This window comes from Limanda limanda, chromosome 9, assembly GCF_963576545.1.
Source record: "Limanda limanda chromosome 9, fLimLim1.1, whole genome shotgun sequence".
Lineage (NCBI taxonomy): Eukaryota > Metazoa > Chordata > Actinopteri > Pleuronectiformes > Pleuronectidae > Limanda > Limanda limanda.
Genome location: NC_083644.1, coordinates 26973069 through 26989923, shown reverse-complemented (window position 1 = coordinate 26989923; position 16855 = coordinate 26973069).

The window sequence follows — 16855 nt, the reverse complement described above, 5'->3', positions numbered from 1 at the left end:
GACCTGTGCATGGATGTTAAAAGTAAAAAAGTCAACCATATGTCTTTGTCCCGTTTTGACGAGCTGCTGCATCCCATGGAACCGTTGACACAGCATACAGGAAATGGGAAGGAAATGCTAACAAATGCTTTATTCCCTTCCTGTTTGTACAGCCAACAAAGGTGTAAATCTTCATTTGTGTACTTAATTAGAAGAGGCATCGTTTTCCCTGTTGAATGGAGGCATGTGTGGGTGTGTGCATGTTGCATGGAAGACAATTCTGCCATTTGCACAGTACAAAGACGGGATTGAAATACTGTTTTTCTCCTGTGTAGTTCAGGAGTTCAAGAACAGTTGTTGTTGTTTGGAGGTAGGGGCTGGGTTGGCAGGTGACATAGGTGGTGGGGTGGTGATACCAGAATGGTGAAGTCCTTCAGCGGGGAGGGGTGCTGATGATGTTGCTCATGTGTGTGTGTGATGTACAGTCCTTCTTTGGAGGTGGGGGGGGGGTGTGTGGTGCAGTCCTTGTAGTGGGCTGCGTCCATACGCACCGCCATCCACCGACAGAAGCCTGATCTCTTTGACCCTTCTTTTCAGTTTCTTCACGTTGCTGTATGGATATATTCACTCAAGGTTCATACTATTTGTCAACCTTACCAGCTGGGGGTTTACTACCACATTTGGTTTTGTCTTAGTTTAATTTTTTAAAACTATTATCATTTAAATAACTTTAATAGACATTAAACATTTTTATTTTATTTATGTGTTTGTCCTGCGCTTATTTTCATGTGAATTTTCTTACATCTCCGAAAGTGCAAAGAAAATTATAATTGCTATTTTTCTGCAAATAATACATGAATATTTCCAGCTTTCTGGCATTGTTTTGCACCTGCTGCTCTTTGATTTTCCGCATCCCTTTTTTCTCTCTCTCTGCTTTTTTCTCTCTAAACACCATCTGACATTCCTTACCTGCAAGCAGATGCGATATCACCTGTCGTCAATTCGCTTCTTCTTCTGCAACATGATCTGATGTGTCCCGTTTTGACGAGCTGCTGCATCACATGGAACCGTTCAAACAGCATACAGGAAGAACCCACAGGAACTTGATCAGAGAATGGACTTTGAGAGTGTGCAGTCAGTGAGGGCTGTACGCTGAGGAAACGGGGAGAGCAGGGGTTGGGTGCCAGGCAACAGTGAGAAGGGGCCGGGGTAAGATGAGGTTGTGCTCTGAATGGTCATATAATGCTCAGTAAACAATGGTGATGAATTTGCCTTAAAGTTATTGGACAATAACTAATGCGTAAACCACTATAAAAGGTGCATAAACACTATTTTGTATTTGGACCTAAACTGCATTTTCACCCCACCACAACCCTGTTTATAGATGTTTAAAAAAAGGACTAATTAAAAAAATTTACTGTTGGCCGATTATTTCTCTTTCATACATTTGATTTGAGCTCAGTATTTTTGTTGATATTATTTTGTTAAGGCCTTTTGAATTGCTGATCAAATAAAAATGTGTGCAATTAGTTGTAGCTTTTGTTGAATGGGCTCATCCAACAATCAAGTAGGCTATTATTCCATGCAGCACTGATAGATGCCCACAGAATTGGTCAAACTCCATAAATCCTTCATTATATAAGTGCAACTCAAATGTGTCTCTTCTTTTGAGTATCCCTGCCAGATGACATCATAATTATCTTCCTAAACTTGACAAAGCCCCTCCAAGTCCACAGGTGATATTTTACCTGTGCATGCTGAGGCTGTTCCAGTTTTGTCATTATTTGAGCACAGCCAAACTCTCCAGGGAGCCGCAGTGTCACCAGTTGAGGTTGCAGAGAGATTTGGGGTGTGACATCAAAGCTTAAGGAAGTGCAAGAGTGAGATGATGAAGACGCACATAGAGACATAAGGACAACCGCGTGGTGCAGGCAGTTTCACGGAGGCCGCCCACCTCACCCCACACACACGTTGTTCACCTAAACAGATTCTCCAGTTGTCTGTCAGACTCAGACAACAAAGATATCTGCTCCGTCAGAATGCTCAGAGGGTAGCCACAAGAATCAGTCTTTGTGCAGTCACGCAGCATCTTATATCAGATTACGGAGCTACTTTTTTGTGTTTGGCTTCAAATGATATTGTTCTTGTGGTGTTTTTTTTAAGGATTGATACATCTCAAGAGTAAGTGCGAATACAGTCGGGTTGAGCAGTCTAGTGTCTGATTTTATTGAGCAGCTTGACTCTAATACATCACTTCCTCCATGATAATGTGTAGAATGGCTGCGTTACATATGTTTCATCATCTGCTTATTTTCATGAGGGATGTATTTGCTGTCCGAAGCCTAGATTTGAAGGACTGACTGCATGAGCATAGAACGTCTCCACATGTGAAGCCACTTTATTAGTTATAAACCAGAAGCCAGTTATAAACCATAATTTTTTCCCTCAAATAACCAAGTATACTTTGTGCCTGAAACCTTTAAACCACACCCATTCCACAACCGTTATCGCAAGTTTATTATTGTTACAAAAATGATGAAGGCCTGCTCTTCCTACTGTAGTAGGGACAAATGAACAGTATGTTATTTTTAGGTTGGTGGCTTGTTGGTTCTGTGATGGGAATAAAAAAAAGAAATGCTAACAAATGCTTTATTCCCCTTCCGTTTGTACCAGCCAACAAAGGTGTAAATCTTCATTTGTGTACTTAATTAGAAGAGGCATCGTTTTCCCTGTCGAATGGAGGCATGTGTGGGTGTGTGCATGTTGCATGGAAGACAATTCTACCATTTGCACAGTACAAAGATGGGATTGAAATACTGTTTCTCTCCTGTGTAGTTCAGGAGTTCAACAAAAGTTCTTGTTGTTTGGCAGGTGACATAGGTGTTGGGGTGGTGATACCAGAATGGTGAAGTCCTTCAGCGAGGAGGGGTGCTGATGATGTTGCCCATGTGTGTGTGTGTGTGATGTACAGTCCTTGTTTGGAGGTGGGGGGGGGGTGGGGGGGGGGTGTGTGGTGCAGTCTTTGTAGAGGGCTGTGTCCATACGCACCGCCATCCACCGACAGAAGCCTGAACTCTTTGACCCTTCTTTTCAGTTTCTTCACGTTGCTGTATGGATATATTCACTCAAGGTTCATACTTTTTGTCAACCTGACCAGCTGGGGGTTTATTACCACATTTGGTTATGTCTTAGTTTCATTTATAAAAACTATTATCATTTAAATAACTTTAATAGACATTAAACATCTTTATTTTATTCATGTGTTTGTCCTGCGCTTATTTTCATGTGAATTTTCTTACATCTCTGAAAGTGCAAAGAAAATTATAATTGCAAATTTTCTGCAAATAATACATGAATATTTCCAGCTTTCTGGCATTGTTTTGCACCTGCTGCTCTTTGATTTTCCGCAGCCCTTTTTTCTCTCTCTCTGCTTTTTTCTCTCTTAACACCATCTGACATTCCTTACCTGCAAGCAGATGCGATATCACCTGTCGTCAATTCGCTTCTTCTTCTGCAACATGATCTGATGTGTCTCTCAAACAACAAAAGGGAACAGAGGAAACGAAGGGGGGAGGCGGTAGAAGGCGGAGGGAGGAAAGGATGAGGAGGACGGGAGGCTGGGCTGCAGGGCGGTATCTCCGACAGTCCAGCACTTTCTTTGTTATCTGCTCTCCGTGAGGGAGAAAAGCATCCTACCTTCTTTATTATCATCCAGCATTGATAAGGACGGCCCTGACTACTCATCTCTCCACAAAAGCGAGCTGATACCTCAAGGCCGTGTTTGTTTGTGTGTGTGCGTGAGAGAGAGAGGTGCAAGCCCAAAAAACACCGGGGGGATATCTTATCCTTTCACCTTCTCATGAGATAATAGTGGTGTGATTTTGTCGGCTCCAGTTCACCTCAGTACAATGGAGCTCAATAGCATTTGGATGGTGGCATTCAGTGGACCAAAAAATAAGTAAATACAAAAGTAAGGCAGCTGCTCTTTCCAAATACGGTATGAATTCTCAAAATAAACAACAAAGGTTTTTTGTCCAGTTCCATCCTCCCCTGTGGGGATAAACTGTGTGCACACTTGAGTGTGGATACAACATTTAAAATTCTATTTGGGTTGGGTTTGGTCTGTCAACTCAAATTTTCTCATTGCACGTGTCTGAGATTAGTGAAAACATGAGGCTCTGGTCGGGTTCAGACACAAAAACCCATGCTCGGTTAGTTTTCTCTCACACTCGGTTCAAATATAGAATTGCGGCCCGAGCTGACAAGGTCTGATCTACTGTGATTATGCTATGTCTTAGATTTAGGAAGCCCTGGTGAAAAACACATAAGAGTTGGAGTTGAGTTCATGTGTATAGAAAAATTCATATACTTGTTTTTGCAGCGAGCAGAACAAAACAGGATAACAATAAAGAGATACAAGTGAGATGATGATAATATACAACTTTTCATTTTCATTTCCCAGGAGAAAACTTGATCATTGATACCGCTCTGGTGCATGCTAAACTTGTAGGGGATTAGCTTAGTTTAGCATAATTACTTCAAGCAAGACCAAGCAGGCAGCTTCACTCTCCCCAAAGTTCAAAATGAATAACTATCAACCTATTCAGTGTGTTAAATCCTTCGGCAGATTTTTTGCAGAAATCCCTCATTGAAAATTGTTGCACTATTGTTTGTAAAAACCAAAGGAATGAGGACCAAGCTAGTGAGCATGATTTCCAAAATGTAATTTAAGATTATTGAGGTTTCGCTCATTTTATGGAAAGAAGTATGTTGCAGTACAGATGAAATGTGAAAGGTCCACAAAATCCTTAAAAGCGTTGCACATGGGGCATTTTTCTCATGACGCCATTCTGCAGAAATTTCTGTTCCTCTGAGAGATACTGGGAGATGGTTTGTTGTTGTCATTAAATAAATGCAACACTTGATTTGTAGAAAACTGTTTAAAAACATGTGGCCAAAATCCCCAATGAAACACACATTTCATCCTGAAATATGGTGTTTTGGGGTTGATGTCATACTTTTGATGTGCATTGCTGTGTCTGTGGAAGGGGGATTATCATATCATCGCACAGCTACACAAGTGATTTTGATGTTGGTGACCATGCAAGAAGCAAATGTACTGTTTCTTCTGTGTTGTCAGGCCCTGACCTTTAGAGTGCTCATTAATTCATGATGCCGCCTTGTGTCCCCCTGCATCTTAATTTAGAGGAACAGCCTCATCAGATGTGTTAAATATAGAATGCTAAAGAACAGGAGTGTAAGTAGGAGTCATACAGCGGATAGAGAAAACAAAAAGATAATTCAAGCTACCCTGTGTTGTCCCCAAAGTGAAAAATGAAAACCAAACAACCTCCAAAATGTCAACTCTCCTTTCATTCCGGTGGCATTTTGTCAGTTTGTTTGTCTTTGCTTTCGCTGATGTTATCTTTCTCTGTCTCGCTAGCTCTCCCTGTCTTCTGTTCACAATTCCCTACATTAATTGTCCATAGATACTCCCTATTCACTGGCTTCACTTACTTTATAGTTCAGGGGTCCGCAACCTTAGGCACGCGTGCCATAGTCATCGGCACACGCAATTTCCTATAAAAGAAATGTTCAAAGGTTTTGCCGTCACGCAGCCTATATCATTTATCTTGATTGATGTTAACACCTCCCAGCCACTAGTTGCCAGTAATTTTTTCCCACCCGAATATTCGTGAAGTGCAGCCGCTCAGGTGATTTGATGATGGCAACCCCGCTGTCTCCAAAAAAAATCAAGGCACAGGCATTTCAGCCCTCATGGGCAGAGGACTACGGCTCTGTTTTTCACAAGGACCGTGCTGTGTGCACGTTATGTTTTGAAAATGTTGTTTGCAGAATGTCCAATGTTTTTATTTGCACTTTGAGACAAAGCATGAAAGAAGTTTAAGAGATCAGGCAGACAAGGGAGACTCAATCAAACGTGGTGTCCAGGTATGGGAAGCAAGCCAACTCTCTCAAAGTCTTTGCCACTGCCAAAAAGCATGCGACTGAAGCAAGCTTTCGTATTGCCCACTGCATTGTTGAAACATGGAAAGCCATTTACTGATGGCGGATATATAAAGGAGGCTTTCCTCTCTGGCTCAGAGGTTCTGTTTGAAGGACTACCAAACAAAGAGACAATCAAATCAAGAATCAAAGACATCCCCATAGCAGATCGAAGGGTTGAGCAACGCATCAAAGAAATGTCAGAAAATGCCAGGGCTCAGCAAACAGCTGGGATAAAAGATGCCATGGTGTTTAGCATTGCACTTAATGAGAGCGTTGACGTGAACGACGTACCACGCTTGGCAGTCATGGCAAAATACTGCGATTTAACTGTAAGAGAGGAGCTCTGCTGTTTGAAGCCAATGTCCGACACAACAAAAGGTGAGGACATAGCCAGGGTGTTGATGGAACATTTTGAGGAGCGAGGGATGGACATCGGTAAGATTTTTGCAGAAACTACAAATGGCGCCCCTGCCATTGTCGGGAGACAGAGGGGAGCAGTCAGATTAATATAATAGTCGTTCAAAGTCAGATCTTAATTGGTAATGGCTATAGTGGTAATTATTATTAACTTTATAATAAATCGATCTTCACTGATGCACTGACAGTTCCAGTCGCTGCTCGAGGAAATGGATTACGCGTGCAAAGATATCCCTCTCCACCCAGCGGTTCACTGGCTAAGCTGCGGAAAGGTTTTGGAGCGGTTTATTCGGCTGCTTTGATGCCATCAAGGCCTTCCTGGCTGAAAAGGGACAAGACTACCCAGAACTTGACCACGAGTGGGTTGTGAAACTCATGTTTCTCACAGATATTACGGGACATCTCAACGAGCCCAATCTCCGGCTGCAAGGTGCAGGGCAAACTGTCTTGGACACGTTCGATACATGGACGGCTTTTGTCAGCAAGCTAGCAATGTTGTCTTTCTTGATCAAGCCCGACGACTTTCATGGACATGAATTGGATTTATCTCTGATAGACTGGTTGGACACAAAGGGCATGGAAATGCAGCTGATTGAGCTGACGAGTTCCACACTGTGGGGGACTAATCTTGCAGAGGTATGGGAACAGCTGGAAACCACAGCAGTGCAAGATCACAGAACCTTCATTTTCACCTGCTGGACATCTTTACTGGAGAAGTTCAACTGTCTCCGGAACGTTGCACTGGCTTTACTGACAGTCTTCGGGTCAACGTATCTGTGTGAGGAGATATTCTCACACATGTCGTTTGACTACTGACCACTCCGGAGCATGTGTGCCACTTAAAGTCACTGACTACAACCCCCAGGTAATGGAGCACAGCAAAGGAAAGCAAGGTCAGGGATCACACTGACTGGTAGGCATCAGTGTGGTTGTTGCAGGGCCTACAGTTGTGTTTGTATTTGATGCTGTTTGTGCATCTCTGTTTCTCTGACTCAGATGTGGATGTTTTCATGAGGTCAGATTCTTGTATAGCCCTAGTACTGTTATTTATGTTTTATCTGCTTATGTCCACTTTGGACAATTCCAATGCAATATTTGATGAGTTACTGAAAGCAGTGTTTGAAATGGTCTCAGTGCAATCTGTCATGGGGCGGAGAAATTCATAATGAGTGTGGTTGACAAACTTATTATTGCAATCACAATGAGATAACAATGTTTGTTTAAAGTGTTTTTCATATAAAAAATTACATGTCTGTTAGCATATTAATCTGGTTCAATAATAAAACTTAATATTAAAATTACTGTTGATATGCCACACTAATTTACAAGAAAGTTTCACATTGGCACTTATTGTCAACAAGGTTGCCGACCCTGTTATAGTTCATGTTAATGGCAGCCACAGCCATTGTTATGCCGATCTTGTGATGAAACGTGCTGTAAATGAAATGTTGTCAAACAAATGTGTGTCATCCAGACAGATACATATGAATATTTTCCTTTATAATTAGCCCCATGCAGGCATTTCAAAAGCTGATGCTTTGGCCTTTGACTGAACCTTTGCATTAGCGATATAGCAGTGAGTAACCTATGTCAAAAAACTGTGAAGCTGGCTAACAAGTAGCTATCAGGTAACACTATTACTTGGATATGTGTTATGGCAGCCGTCACAATTTGACCAAGGAGAGCCCCACAGTGTTAGATGTTGAAAACCCTTCACTTGGACATATCAGTAGTTGCACTGATCATTTATTGGGTTCAGGCAGGAGTAGGGATGAGTATTGATAAGATTTTAACGATTCCGATTCCTTATCGATTCCTGCTTATCGATTCGATTGCTTATCGATTCTCTTATCGATTCTTTTTGGGCAAGGGGGGGAAAAAAGAGCACAAACGGGTTTATTTACATTAATTTTCTTTTATATAATTTTCTATAATGATGCACACCATATTCAGTATGTATACATAAACATTTACATTTTTTAAATAACCAAAACATTCACGTATTCCTCTTGAACTAAAGATAAACCTGACATTCTTCTGTAGAAATTACGATAAAATAAAACTTATATAACTTAAATAAAACTTACTCTGTTTAATTTAAACATGTTACTAGAAACTACAATGCTCCTTCCTTTTTTAAAAAGGGTATATGAAAACTGAGCTGCCAAAATTAAACTAGCAGTGGCAAATACCATCAAGTCTGCACCAGCAATTGTAATCAACAAAATCAACAATTCTTGTGCAGAAAAATAAGCATGTCTGCTTTCTCCGGAAGGATACGGGATCTCTCAGGACTAATTGTGTCTCCAGCCGTGGAGAACACTCTCTCAGATGGGGTGGAGGATGCCTGAACACACAGATAGGACTCAGCTAGACCTGACAGCAGGGGTAAAGTGTGTCTCTGGTCCCACCACCAAAGGGTGGCGTTATTCGTAGAGGGGATGGAGGGCAGACTTCTGGACAGCTGGACCTCTTGATGCACTCTCTGGGCCATGGACTAAGGGAGCTGTTGTTGTTGCAGGGACTGCGACGTTACCGCCGAGCGAAGCTGCAGTAGCTGGCGAGCTACTGCGGGCTGCCGCCGAGCGACGCCGCAGTAGCCGGCGAGCTACACCGGCGTTACCGCCGAGCGACGCCGCAGTAGCCGGCGAGCTACTGCGACGTTACTGCCGAGCGAAGCCGCAGTAGCCGGCGAGCTACTGCGGCTTCGCTCGGCGGTAGCTCGCCGGCTACTGCCGAGCGAAGCCGCAGTAGCCGGGGAGCTACTCCGGGTTGCCGCCATGACATGTTTGCTGCCATCTGAATGAAAAAGTTCGCGCATGCGCAACGGCACAGGGAACCGTTAGCAGAATCGTTAAAGAATATCGCTAACAATTCCAAGGAATTGGTTCACTGGGAACCGGTTCTAAACAAGAACCGGTTTTCGATTCCCATCCCTAGGCAGGAGCTGTATTCCTTGTGACCGTCAGTGTTGAAATGACTGGATGTTGGCACAAAATGGGCTAATTGCAGTGTCACTTCTGCTGCCATTACCACAGGGGACACTTCTGGTCTGACAATACAGTCTGCAATTAGTCAAAGACTGTGAACGTTACCTGTAAAGGGTGTGATTGTGATCGCTCTTTCACCTATAGTATGAATGAGATGGGCTTGACAGGCAGATGGAAACATTAACTTGCGTCTCTCTTGCTGTGCTTTTTCCTCTGTCTGGCGGTATATTGCTGTCTTCCACACTGTGAGCCGGAGTCTAGAAGTAAGATGGAGCAAATGAGCTCTGAAATACCGACTCCTTGGTAAAACACACTCGCCGTGACCTTTAGTTAACGGACAAATTGAGCTGCGGCCAGAGTACCCTCCCGACTCTTGAGTGAACACTGCTGGGCACTGCGAGGGAGTATGCGTGGATGTATGTTGTATATAATTGTTTGAGTTGGTATAAGTATGGAAGAGGTGATGTGTTGGGAAAGTGTATTGATTAATTTGTTTACTTATTATTTGTAATTTTACGTGTTTTTGGTATATTGGTGTGTGTTAAAGATAATCTTCTAGGTTTGCTGGCACCAAACAAGATGGGTTATTCCTTCCATTATCTTTGAGCGACTTGCAGACGTTTGCAGTCAGTCGATGACCTTTACTTCTGATTCAGTTAACACTCTGTGTTTGCCAGTGTGGGAGTTCGAGAGAGGTTGCTTTAGAATCAGTGCAGACTAAGGCAGAATGCCATTTAGTCTGGATGTTGTTTAATATATAGTCAGCCTGAAATAAGATTTTAACATTTCCTTATCATGTATTACAGGAAACAAAATTTGATTCCCTCAGCAAACCTGAAGCACAGCTTTTAGCAGCTAAGCTTTTAGATTCAGGTCCACTCTTCTAAAGCACCTCAAATGAAGCTGGGGAAAACCGATTGTCAGGAAATGCTTTCACCGTTGAATTTAATATTATTTTTACAAACTGCCAGGACTCAAGCAATGTGTGTCAACATATCATACAAGGAAGTGATTACTTGGTTGTGTGGCAATAGGAGAAAATGACGGACCAAATAGATGTAAAGGCCAATTTATGCCTCTCCGTTATTTCTATTACGGACAGATAAGACCGCCCTATCCGTCGTGAAACGTCCTCTCCGAGCGCCTCCGACAGCTTTTCGTACACGTCTGATTTTTCTAACTATCCGTCTTCATTTTGGAGACCCGACGGACCGCTCTTGGCTGTGATTGGTCCGCGAACGACATCATTTCCGTATGACGTCATTTCCGTATTTCCGGACCTCAAACTTTCTGTTTACTTGTAGCAACAAACACGAACACAACTATGATTCTACGATTAATGTGACGTGTGTGTTAAGCCAGCGGAGTTGTCCGGCTGACGGTGGCTCGTTAGAGCACTGAGGGCATGTGTGCACGGTCACATACGGTCATAACGAGCTTTCAAAACGGCGCTAGCAGGCTAGGCTAGCGGGCTAGGCTAGCCACCATGCTAACTGCGGTGGTAACAGTGCAAGAACCCGCCGTCACGACTTTAATTCCACTTCTATCATGACACTGTTTCTATAATACCGTCAGGTTAGAAGCAAACACTGGGTAGTAGTTAGTGCCGGGAGTCCCTGCTGACTGTGTGTGGAAGCTGGGGGGGAGCTAGGTCCGGGTAGCTTCTAGCTACATGTAGCCTCAAGCAGATTCAAGCTGTGGAATCAGCAACACAGTTAGGAAACAAGACCGGGGAACCGCTGCGCTAAGAAACGATTACATCAGCATCTTGACACGCTGGGTGTCACTTTATTTAGATCTGTTAGTTACCATGGTTCAGTGTGTGGGACGCAAGCTAACATGTCAACAGAGACACGTGGACTTCTTCTTCCCAAATGGGGTAGGCTTCTCTGAGCTCGTCTTCCGTTGCGCCACCTATGGATTTGGCGGGGAATTGTTTTTAGACGGATAGTCGTCGGAGAAGTAAAAATCAAAAAGACACTTTGTCTCCCGCTGAGACCTCTCCGAGAAACGGATACGTAGAAGTATATAAGAGCCTTAAGTACATGGTCTGTAACGTACGTGCTTAACACTAATAACAGGAGATAGAGGAGGGAGACAATACTGTGGGTCTGTGTATGTGAGCTGGTGCAGTGAGGATGTCGTGTCCATTCACTTTGACCTCTCAGTGTATGGAGTATTTTGAGTAATGGGTGTTGTACAGTGGTGTCACAATAACATCTCATGTACTGTCAAAAACGCCAGAAAATGTCCACACGCTGAGGTTTGAAGCTTGTCTGTGGTTTTCTCCTTACATATGCAGAATGCAGCAGGAGATTCTGCAGTTATCATCTCTGGAGCGTCAGGTATAGGGTGGTGCAGCATGGTGCGGCTATGCGTTATGCAATAGGCACGACACAACATACTTCTGCTGCAGAGGTTACGAAAGCAAAGACAGAAATATTCAGCCATCTGTAATTGATGTTTGAGCTGGGAACAGTTGAATATCAGCTTCTTCATAACTGCAGCAAACCCTCTTCAATTAAACCTCCTTAATTATACTTTCAGGATCAGACTGTAATTCATTTGTAGCTTTTTACCGAAGCACATGTCGTCTCACTCCTTCAAAAAGCTCTGACAGTGGAGTGAGGAACAAAGCTGGCAGGAAATTATACAAGTCCACTTTTGTATGAGTAGCAACATGCAGTCCTTGGACATGTACTTATTGTTGCTGAAAGGGTTTTCTGTACTTTGCTGATGATTTTTAGGCTTTGCATTGGATACAGAGCATTTAACATTCTAATCTTTTTTAATTCATGACAAGAGACGCAGATTCCCTATACTGAGTAAACATCCAACTAGAAAAAACTCCCTCACTGTCATTTTTTGTGTTAAATCACTTCTTTAAATATACGATTTCAGCACTTTGAGGTTCAGGTCATGTTGTCATATTAATTTCAGAGTATGTTGTCATACTTCATCTAATGCTTTACTTAGTAAGAAAGAGCATGCATTATTTTTGTTATGTTGGAATACTTTAGACATGAGAGTGCCGTGTGTCAGTCCCTGAGATGAAGCATGTAATTATACTTTAAAGGAAATGGAACCAACTGCAAAGACGCCACACTTGTCTGGCTGACAGCACACACTGTCATATGTGACAACACGCCCTGACACCAACCAGGTTGTCACAAGATGTGAGGCGGTCTTTCATCTTTAATTTCAACTTCAACTTCTCGTAAATTATTATGACTTTAGAAATGACATTTTTAGAGAAACCCTTATCCTTTTTTAGTTAGTATATCAGTATTTATATAGTGCTGTGAAAAACACTGGTCTCCTGCACAACACGTCTCACGGTGGCTGCTGACAAGTTAAGACACAGCATCCATGACGTGAATTTAACAAACAAGCGCGGGTTCTACATACGCACACTTGTAGTCTTGCACACATACACACACACACACACGACATGCACTGATCAAGGACCACTTTGTGTCCATTTCCCTCCCTCCGAGCAGTTCCTCTCCTCCCCAGTCAATTTGACAAATCCATTAGGGATCCATTACAGAGACTTTATGAAAAGCAGCTACATTGTTTTTTCTCCCAACACTGAGCGGAACATCATAAATAAACCCAGTGATGGTAATGACAGTCCTGAAGGGGGTTTAAGTAAGATATTTGTGTGTGAGTGCATCTGCATGTGCTTGTGTGCACATTGTGCCTGATGTGTCATATGTCTAGTTGTGACAGCTTGTTTTTACGTGTTTTAAGTATTTAGTATTTTTATTCTTAATGTGAAGAGTTTAGATTTGGTGAATAACTTCATATATTGTTTCCACCCTGCTGCGTCTTTCACTTGACTAATTAAAGCTAATATGGTACAATATCACGACATCTCCCATCTCATTTATATTTGCATTGAATCTGCTAAACTGTATACATTCTTTGTATGTACCATTTGTATACGTTTGGTGCTTATCTTTGACAATATTTATGTGTTGTACACTATACTGTGTAGTATGTGTATCAACCAGACTACCAATATACAAAGTATGTGTTTCCTTTCAGGCCTTCAGTCACCTGCAGTTAGTATCTCCCTAGAAGTGAGGCAGTTTTTGAGCATGTCTTATTTTTGTCACTGTAGTGGTGATGGTCACAGCACGAAACACTATGAGAGAGATCCACATGGTGCGCTCACAACAAAAAGACTACTTTCTTTCGTGTGTGTATACAGAAAGGTGACGTTGTCCTTTTTAAGCCTGACTGGCAGTTGAATGGTGCCCATTTCTTTCCCACTCTGCGCCACCATCACATGGTTGAGCAGTTACTCAGTCAGACACGCCACCTGCGTGTGATAGTCCACAACTTCAACTGTCAAAATCAGGCCCAGAGTAAAGAGTAATGGCCACTACCGTTAACAGGACATTAAAGTCATTAGAAAACAGCCATCGTCTCTAATATTCAATCAGAAAATGTCCAGTTGTTTGTCTGTGTTTCACCTCAATGAGTGGAACTATGCAGTCAGGGCTCCGGTCAAGCCATTGATAGGCATTGTTTTCTGGACAGTTTAGTGTCATAATAATAATACAAACAATAATACCTTTTATTTAAAGAGCGCTTTTCATAGTATTCAAAGACAATTTGCAAACGTTAAAATTAACATAAAAAGCTACACACTACAAACATCAAGCACACAACAAACATCACACATTAAAAGCAGTTCTGAAAAGGTGATTGGTGATTTGAGCCTTGTGAGATTGGTGCAGTCTCGGATGTGTTTGGGAAGATAGTTCCAGCGGGAGGCTGACGGGGTACTATTATTATCAATATTATGAATATATTCATTAGGATTCTTGTTGTTGCTATTATTATTAGCATGTGCTGGAATCTATAATAACAGCATTACTATGATTATCAATCATATTATTTTCATAATGACAACCAGTCTGACAAAGCTTAATATGATGTTTACTAAACTGGTCCTGATTCAATGTCACTGCTTCTCTTAGCCATTAGTATAGGTGTTGGACAGATATTAAGAATGTTCTGCAGATTCGTCCATGAGGACATAATTCACAGAGGAAGGAGTGAAATGGAATAATAATAATGAAGCATGTTGAACAGAGGATTGGAAGGACGGCACACATGCTCTCCAGGTCAAGTGAAATCTATATTGTACCTTTTTAAACGGAATTTGAAATAATTTATCAAAATATTAGCAATTGGTAAAGTGTCGTTCACATTCCTCCATAGAGATCTTCTCTAAAGGTTCCTTGTAATACTAGACCTTCACTGCTGCTCAATGTGGTGTGAACCTGTTTGACTCGAAATTCCTCCATTCAGATCCTTCACAGTGTGAAAGGACGTGCTCTCAATGATAGACATGTGAACACACACAGGCAGCACTTGCCTAGGTTGTGTGGAGAGAGAAAGAAAAAAATGGGATTTTAGATACTAGAGCTGCAGTGTCAAGTTGGAGCATACCCAGGTACACCCAAACCCACCGAATTAGACTTGGACAGCTACCTCTGTGCATAGAAATTTGACAGGAAAATGACATGTCAAAGGTGAATAGGTAAATAATAGAGTCTGACAGGTGGAACATTTATTACTGTTAAAACTGGGAAGTGGCCCTCTAAAAACGCAGGCAATCTCACCTCACTGGTGCTGAAAAGACCTGCCACAAACAGGAAGTGGGTATTAGACAAGATGACAAGCTGTCAAAAAACTTAGCTAAGCTGTACTTTATGTACAAAGAGGGAAGACCTAAAGGTGCATCTTCTCGCCACATTACTCAATGATGAGTTTTCATCTCCTGTCTCAGTACCCCGCCATCTGCCCAGAAGGAAACCCAGATGTTTTATCATTTTTCTCTCCTCCTTCCTCACTTGCGCTTCAGCTCCATCAACGTCCCCTGCCCTAACATCCTCATATGCCACATACTGTTACAGTTCCTCCAAAATAATGTCAAATGTACACCTCCCTGGGGACTTTCTTGCTGCTTTATTTGACTTGACAAATAGCTTGAGTCAGATGTTGTGCTTTGCTGGCTTAGCAGTGATAGAGCACCAATCAAATGTGTACAAAGCAGAAAAAAATCACATCTAGTTCATAGTGCAGACATGGTTTATGCAGCTCTTTCACAGGCATCATCTTCATAACAAAAGTGGAACACATTTATTCATTTATTGTCAGAAAATCAAGTCTAAGCCTCTCAGAAAAAATAAATAAATATCAAACTAGAAGTAAAGGAATCTGTTCATGGATCTTTTCAATGATTACTCACCCAATCAACCTCATCCTTTCTGAGTGTTAAGCTGAGGACCTGAGGAAATTAAGTGTTGACAGCAACGTTTTTGGATGAGAGGTTCTCGTGAAAATCAACACATGGAGAGAGATCCCACCAGTTTTCTAACTGTAACCTGCCTTTGCTGTTACTCTGGTAACCGTGTTTAAGACACAACTTTTTGATGATATCAGTGATGACAGCCTGATGGGCCCAGCACTACCACTAGTAAATAAATAAATGTAAACAGTTTGGCACCCGCGGATAATATGCTCTGCAGTTCCTCCGAGCCCTGTGTAGCATTCCAATTTCCTGTAGTTTGTTGTTTTGGTTTCACAGCACTCAAATGACTGGTTTTGGTTCAGTCTTGCCGCTCTCTTAAACCTTGTTTCCTGCAACAGCCAGGGCAACAATGGCAGCAGACTTTCGTCACACCCACTGGACGCATGGTGACTGGCACCAGCACAATTCTTGTAATCTGAGAGGTTAAATAGCCACACAATATGTGTAGCGTAAGGCTATAATAGAAACACAAATGCATCAGATGTATGATATGTGTGCTTGTAGTATTGAATGCAACGTTGGCATACCCGTTTGTCACATCCGGCCTGCCAGAGGTCAGCGAGCATCGGGCACGTGCACAGACATTTTTGGGGGCAGGTGCTCAAACCAAAAAAAAGTGCACCCATCGCCAAAATTATTCATGAAATTAGAAAATAATAATAATAAATAAATACATAAAAACTTACTGATTCTCCCTCATTTGTTTTACTAGTGGATGGCCTGATCCAAGATAAAAGAGAGCTGCTACCCTGAGCTGCTTGCTGCAGTTCCCTGTCCTTCTGCTTTTGGAGTCTCTCTTTTCTTGGCATTATGCTGCAAATTTTGTAAATGAGATAAGTCAATGTTGTGCATAATAATCAAGAATGACTTACAAAATCTCTGTAAAGCTGTCAACACAGTACACACACATTTTGTTTACTGTTTTCTGACAGAGTTGAAGTATAAGCAGCATTACACTAATAATATACCACAATATACCTCACCAGACTGTCATGTAGCTCAACTTAAGACCTACCTTTCATTTCAATAATTACGTAGAACAGTAAAACTGCCTTTAAATTATTTGCCTGCCTTACTGTCTGTATCTCTCTCCCTCTCTCTCTTCATTAAACATGACAAACGTCAGTAA